The sequence below is a fragment of the Festucalex cinctus genome, chromosome 9, assembly GCF_051991245.1.
Source record: "Festucalex cinctus isolate MCC-2025b chromosome 9, RoL_Fcin_1.0, whole genome shotgun sequence".
NCBI classification, from domain to species: Eukaryota; Metazoa; Chordata; class Actinopteri; order Syngnathiformes; family Syngnathidae; genus Festucalex; species Festucalex cinctus.
This window is the reverse complement of record NC_135419.1, coordinates 18,600,987-18,607,926: the sequence shown is the minus strand read 5'-3', so window position 1 is coordinate 18,607,926 and position 6,940 is coordinate 18,600,987. Positions and strand designations below refer to the sequence as shown.

The window sequence follows — 6,940 nt, the reverse complement described above, 5'->3', positions numbered from 1 at the left end:
GAGTCTTTAAACATTTATAATAAATATAAAACATAAAGCTAACTACTTTGCGGATTTCATTTATTGCGGGTATTTTTTGGTACCTAACCCCAGCGGAAAACGAGGGAACACTGTATTTGCAAAACTTGTAAATTATTTGAATGTACTCGAAACACCTGGCATTTCCACCAAATAAACTGTACACGTTAGAGTTTCTAGTTTGTGCATTTCAGCCCAGTCATCAAAAATATGTGCCCACATCCGGCATAAGTCCGGCACAGGTGGCATTCAGTCGACACTGGCATAAGGCATGTGGGCCGAACATGGCCCAGGAGCAGCAAAGGTGGCACTGGCTTGACTCTGGCAAACAGGATGTGGGCCAGTTGCTGTGTGACGCATCTGGCCCAGCTATCAATTTACAACTCTGGGCCACATATGTATAGCCAGTCTTGTCCCACTCTTAAATGCAGTTTCAGATTTATTTATTTTTTCTACACACATTTTTTTACACATACTTATTTGCATAACAGATGTTAAGAAGAATTTTAATACATCATCACACAGACATTTCAATATGTTTCTGGTCAAACAATCAAAGTTTGTGTGTGAATTCTGTGAACGAACTTTCATGAAGCTTCCAGAGAGAAGTTCTTCGAACGTGCGTTCACCATTTCTTTGTAGCGATTCAAGGGTAAGTATTTAATTTTCCTATGTTTTACATTTGATATTTTATGGCTTCATATTGACACAACTACTGAATTGACTTCACAGACATTGGTGTGTGCGTGCGTGCGTTTGTGGTTATCTAAATTTTCCCGTTAATAGTTTCAATGCCATAATATTTAGTTAGGTGCACTCACTGGCTGATCAGAGAAAATCTCATTTTATCTGACCAGTTTTGTTTCAACCTGCAACGCATAAACTTTAAGTCTAACAATTCTAAAATAAAAACAACTCTGAATATTCATATGAAAGAGATAATTATTTACATTTAGTGGAAATCTGATTCAGAGGTAAAGCTTTTAGGGGGCAATATTGTAATGAAGCTATTTTATTGAGACGCAACTCTGCGAGTATAATCATATAAAAAGGTACCAAATTATCACTAGCACCAAATATTACATTGTTCTGGGATAATATTCAGCTTGTATTGTAAAATATGCAGAGCTTGAATTATGTATTTTTTATAGTGCTGTGTGATATGTACATTGTGTGCATAATATTATATTAAAAAAATACAAAAGAGGAATGACTTATGCGTTACACACATTTCCCAGGTTATGTTTTAAAAATCTATTATATATCTCATACAATTTTAATTTCATCGAGTTGATTTAAATATCTACTGTACTTTCTAACGTTATTGGATCGCTGTTCCACAGTACGCCACTAGATGGCGGGACATGCTACTAACCAGACTGACACACACAGTCATACACAGCGTAGAAGAAGAAGAATTTCAAATTGCCGACAGCCGTGCTAAGAGCGGGAATCCAAACGTCGACGTTCTGTGTTTCAGGTCGGTAAAAGTTACATTAAATAAAACAAATATGTATCACCATGTCCATTGTCAGTTGGGTTGCTAAGCATATTTGGTCTTTAGAGGTGGTTTTAGTGAAGAAATTGTTTCGAATGATCCTAAACGTTGAAGCTAAGTTGCTAATTCCGACGGCCTCTTAACAATGAGTTACTACAAGCCTATCTGTGTGCTATGTTGCTGATATGCTAGTAAGCTAACGAACTGCACTGAAGCGCTACAGGAGCGTTTACATGAAGAATGTATCTTTTTTCAGTCGTTTTTAACAGGCTGGTTTAACAGTTGAAGATAGAACATTGAATAGCGTTTTCTTTTAGGTTTAGTTTTTAAAGTAAATTAAGTCCACTTGTATAGTAATGTAAGGTTTATCTGTAATTTGTTTAACTTCTGTATATAACTTAATTCATCACGAAATCTAGTCGAATCATGCTTCAGGATATTTATTTGTTGAGGGAAGTAAAAGTATTTTTTTAGTAATTACTAATTATTGAGCCTATAATGAACAAATTTTTTTCACACTGTAATAAAACAAAGGTGTAAATGTTGTACTTTGTTGCTTTTAATATCATTTGTTGTCTGTTGATGTACAGGTTACTTGTGCTGTTTTGACGAGTCACATGGCGTACAGGTGGTGCCAGCGTCTTCGAAACCAGATGGCTAATTAGTAATTTACTACTTATTCAAACTAAGAAGGCATGTTGTACCTTGGCCAGAGCTTGGTGAACCTCTTTGGTAAGTAAACAAGTGAACAAACACTCAAAATATTCATTTCTAAGAATCTGAAGAAAGCTTAGGTGAACTACCTTTCACCACATCCAAATGTTGAAATTAGTGACAGAGAATATAACTTGGCACAGGTTTAATGGGGAAGGAGAACATGCAGAGGTCTGTCTTACCTATAAGGAGGAAGAGGGCAAAGTGCAAATTTTTTTAAGGTAATGTTGGTATGTTTTCAGAATTCATAATATAAGATAACATAATAATTAATAGAATATCGGTTGTGCTCAGGTTTCAGGCTCTGAGTGTTTCTTCAAAATGTTCTGTCCACAAAATCCATTCTGAGGAGTAGCGCAAGACAGGTAAATGATTCTGCGCAGTGTACTACATGATTGTGATGATATTATTGCGGTAACACATTGCTGACTTGTACAGTAAGTTTGAAACTTACATGCTGTGTTGTTGATATTGTTTAGGTGCACAACTCACTTTTTCAAGACTACAAACACAATTACAGCTCTACAACAGGTACCTAGACCCATTGTTAATTTAACTTGTGAGTAATAATAACTACTATGATTATGAAAGAACACAATCACATTGTGAAAAAAAATGTTGAACAGGGTCTTCTGTTTGTTTCAGGCAACCCTTTTTGCGGTGCTTGGGGACCAACCGGAAGAAAGGGAAATACTGTATTCGTAGTTGGTAAGTTTTTCAAAGGTCACTGTTGTAGAACCAAATCATCATAAATCTTAGCACACTTTTTTTATTTTATTTTTTTATTTTTTTTACCAATTTGTAAGGCATAATTATGGAGGACGAAAACTGCCAAAATTCAAAATAAATAAATGCCTAAATAAATAAATGACTAAATAAATAAGTAAATTACTAAAAGTGAAAGTAAAAACGGATGAAAAATATACAATTCAAAAATGAAATACAAATGTATTATTTTTATTTTCAGTTTTAGTCATTTAGTTATTTAGTTAGTCATCTGGGGGGTGGAGAGGGGGTGATGTATATGAATATTGCAAAATTTAGTAAAGGTTATGTAATTTACTTAAAATAATAAGTAAAATCTTCAGGCATCGGGAGAATTCTATCAACAAAAGTTGAGTGCAAAAATTAAATTAATAATAATAATAATGTCGTCTCTCATAGATTAATCACCTGGCCGTCGTTGAAGGCACCAATTCGGACAACCTAATCAGACGGATGATGGCAACTGTGATGACAAATGCCCTGGGCTGTTAAATGAATACAACTGGGCAGGGAAGCAAGACAAGTGTTGCATTGGCAAGAAGGCATTCAAGGAGACAGTGATGCAAGACTGTATGTTTGGTGAGTTATCGCCTATGTAAACTACTTATTACAACACAGAGTTGTTTTTGAGCAGAATGTTCTGAGCTGCTTTCTTTTGTTGTGTAAAATCACTCCACCTGGGGTATGGAGTCAGAATCCTTCCAATACCCGAAACCTCGTAATAAGGGTTTGACTCTCCGAAAACATTTTTGTATAACTGAAAAATTGTTTTGAATTGTCCAAAAATATTTTTGAATGACTGAAAATTCCCAGAAAAAGCTTTTAAAAAAACCACTAAGAAAAGACACATTTTAAAAATTGCGGCTCCACATAGACATTATTTATCTATTAATTAGAGAATGGTCAATTCCGAAATCAATGAAAAAAAAAACAAAAAAAAACATCATTGATACTTCACAAAAACAGCAATTAGTATATGTATCTTTGTCTTTTCATTAATATATTGCAGTCAAGATGGACTCCATCAGGCCAGGGCTCTACACTAACTTTTCCACTACTAGCACTGGTGCGAGTAACATTTTTGGTTGCTCGCACAGCACAGGATTTAGTCGCACCATTATTTGTGGAGGTGCAGCATGACCTGGCTTAGGCATACGCAACTCGATATATTTGCAAAATATTTTATTGGAACACGAGGTTTGCCTGCAACAGCAGTGGCTATCAAAACAAGTCAATCATTTCTAATAAATTATGTCAACATTATTTTCTTTAGCTCGGTAAAAATCAGTATTTTTTTTTTTCTTCACCGCTACTCCCCTTACCTTTTCATCTTTATGCTGTCCTCGCTCCGAAGCTTCTAAATTTCACCAGCTAGACAGCGAGTTATCGACGTTCCAAATAACCAGACTTCATTTTCCTTTTGTGCTATTAATTTGAACAATGGCCTCTGACCATTACCCTCTTTAAGTCGTCGTAAAACTAGAAAATAAAATAAACAATGTACCTAACTATACACGACACACTTTCATGCTAGTAGCTAGTTACATTGCACATTCAACATTCTGTAATTGTCCTAATTAACTAAAATAAATCTACAGTGGTTTTTATATTGACATCGCATGTATTTACCAACATTGTCAAATTCAACAAAAAAGTGTTACTTAATACTTACTGATAGTTACTGTAACAACAGAACAGCTTTTTTTCTAAAACAATAAATTGTATTGGATACTAACTCTCTTCTCTTTTGTAATCTTGTCTTTCAGTTGCTGCTCGACAGCTTGACCGTACACTGACTCAGCAGGACTTTGGTGTTACTGTTAAGCATTGGCTGCGTTTTGCTCATGAGCGTAACGGTGGCATCCCAAGCAATGCTAGTGCCTTGGACGCAACTGCGAACGCAAGTCAAATTTAGTGTGTCTTTTTATGGACTGACGTACAGTCAAAGTGAAAAGGTTACCGCTTTATACACTGATGTTCCTACAGTTCATTTCATGTTTATTTCATTCCTTTGTCAAGAAAAAGAATAATACAATAAAAACAAACATTATTTGAGGCAGAAACCAAACGGGTGTTATTTTCTTTGCCTCCATTCTCCCCAGAATTCAGTTACAAAGTACTGTGTTTTGATTTCTAATAAATGTTTGAATATTAAACATATTTTCTGTCCTAAGATTTTCATACATATGGGGAAGTATGGTTAAGGAAATCAACAAGCTAATAATACATCCAAGTAAGTTGTAAGACATCTGCAGAAACACTAGGTGAAAAACATACGGTAACTTTTTTTCTTCTAGTGGACTAGCCCAATATTTTTTGTTAGTTTAAAAAAGTAGTTCTATATTAATGTGCATGATAATAGTAATAATAATAATGTACATTTAGATGTAAATTCCAATGTAAATGATGATTAACTTAAAACATTTATTCCTCACATTAATTCACTATAAAAATGCATGTAGGTTCTGATTTAGATGATAGTTGAAACGACATTGATATTGTGTGATATATGGTTACAAAGCAAACGTTGACTCAACATTTTATCAACCTTGCACTTTCTGTATAATTTAAATGTTAGAATTCAATGTAAAATCAACCAAAGATACATGTAGATTCTGATTTAGATGATGGTTGAAACGACATTGATATTGTGTGATTTATGGTTGAAAAGCAAACGTTGACTCAACATTTTATCAACCCTGCGCTTTCTGTTTAATTTAAACGTTAGAATTCAATGTAAAATCAACCAAAGATGCATGTAGATTCTCATTTAGATTATGGTTGAAAGGACATTGATATTGAGTGATATATGGTTGGAAAGCAAACGTTGACTCAACATTTTATCAACCTTGCGCTTTCTGTATAATTTAAACGTTAGATCTCAACGTAGATTCAACACTTAAGCCGAACTATATTTCAACGTTGATTCAACCACATTTTGCTATCTGGGAAGCCAGAAATGCATATATAGGTAAATAACAAAAAACGAAAATCTTGTGCTGCAGTTTTTGGTTGTAAAACGTCTTACATTAAATTTGGCAACAGAAAATCATTCCCAGATGTTATAAATACATGTACCTAACATCAGAAACAAGTATTGGTGGTTTGGTGCAATCATGTGAATTTAGATCATTATATTTGTGCCAAAAAAAAAAAAAAACGCTTCAACTGGAAGTGACACCAGCACACGAATGTTACATTTAGCTATGTTTATGTTTCATATATGAAAACAATTCACAACCTACTACGTAATGAAAGGTACACAAGAAGCAGCATACATCGGCCAAAAATACTACCATGCACCCCAAACCTGGAACAAGGCAAAATGGACTAGATGGAAATAGATGCATTCAGATCCCAGATTATTATAACATATAGAATATGTATTAAAGTATCAGATTAAGTCATCACAGCATGTCATTTATACCCCCCCACCCATGCCCGACACACAAAAAATATTAATAAAAAAAAAATAAAATAAAAATCAAAGGTGCATTCACAATAAAACCATGGAACTTCAATGGAACAGCTTTGTTTTGGGCATTTTTTTGGTGGAAAATGGAATACAGACATTTTTATTTTTGCTTGAAAAGTGTTAAAATGGAGAGTTAACATCTTGATAATGAAACAAACAAAATTGGCAAATTTTACATAGATTTTACAGCCCTGCACTGTAAAGTGTCCTCGTATGCCCTGTGATTTTACAACCTGATGTTTTACCAGCTATTTGTTAGTGTCACTTTCTTGGCTTACGTCAGTAGACTCAGTAGTTGATGTATCTGATGAGTGAGGTACCCTGTCTAAAAGTTTGTCAGTTGTTGATAATGTCTCTACAAAAACCATTTCAGAGGTGTTGCTCGAAAGGGGTGTGAAAAACCAGCTGGGGGAAATCACGCTTCAATCTTCGTTTCAGTACATCCTGCCTGAAATAGAAAATTAAAGGGA

At 34.5% G+C, this 6,940-nt stretch overlaps 1 long non-coding RNA gene across 4 annotated transcripts; it reads left to right on the top strand.

The window, feature by feature from the left end:
• LOC144026212 (uncharacterized) lies at nucleotides 1–5,898 on the top strand. 4 transcript variants are annotated; one of them, XR_013285085.1, is made up of 8 exons: nucleotides 1–1,498; nucleotides 2,107–2,248; nucleotides 2,374–2,451; nucleotides 2,525–2,595; nucleotides 2,710–2,789; nucleotides 2,876–2,938; nucleotides 3,395–3,574; nucleotides 4,762–5,898. It is a non-coding gene; the product is annotated as an uncharacterized LOC144026212 (long non-coding RNA). The 4 variants fall into 4 exon arrangements; XR_013285086.1 differs by having other exon boundaries at nucleotides 3,420–3,574; nucleotides 4,762–5,897; XR_013285084.1 differs by having other exon boundaries at nucleotides 2,710–2,761; nucleotides 3,420–3,574; nucleotides 4,762–5,895.
• Nucleotides 5,899–6,940: the final 1,042 nt, after the last annotated feature.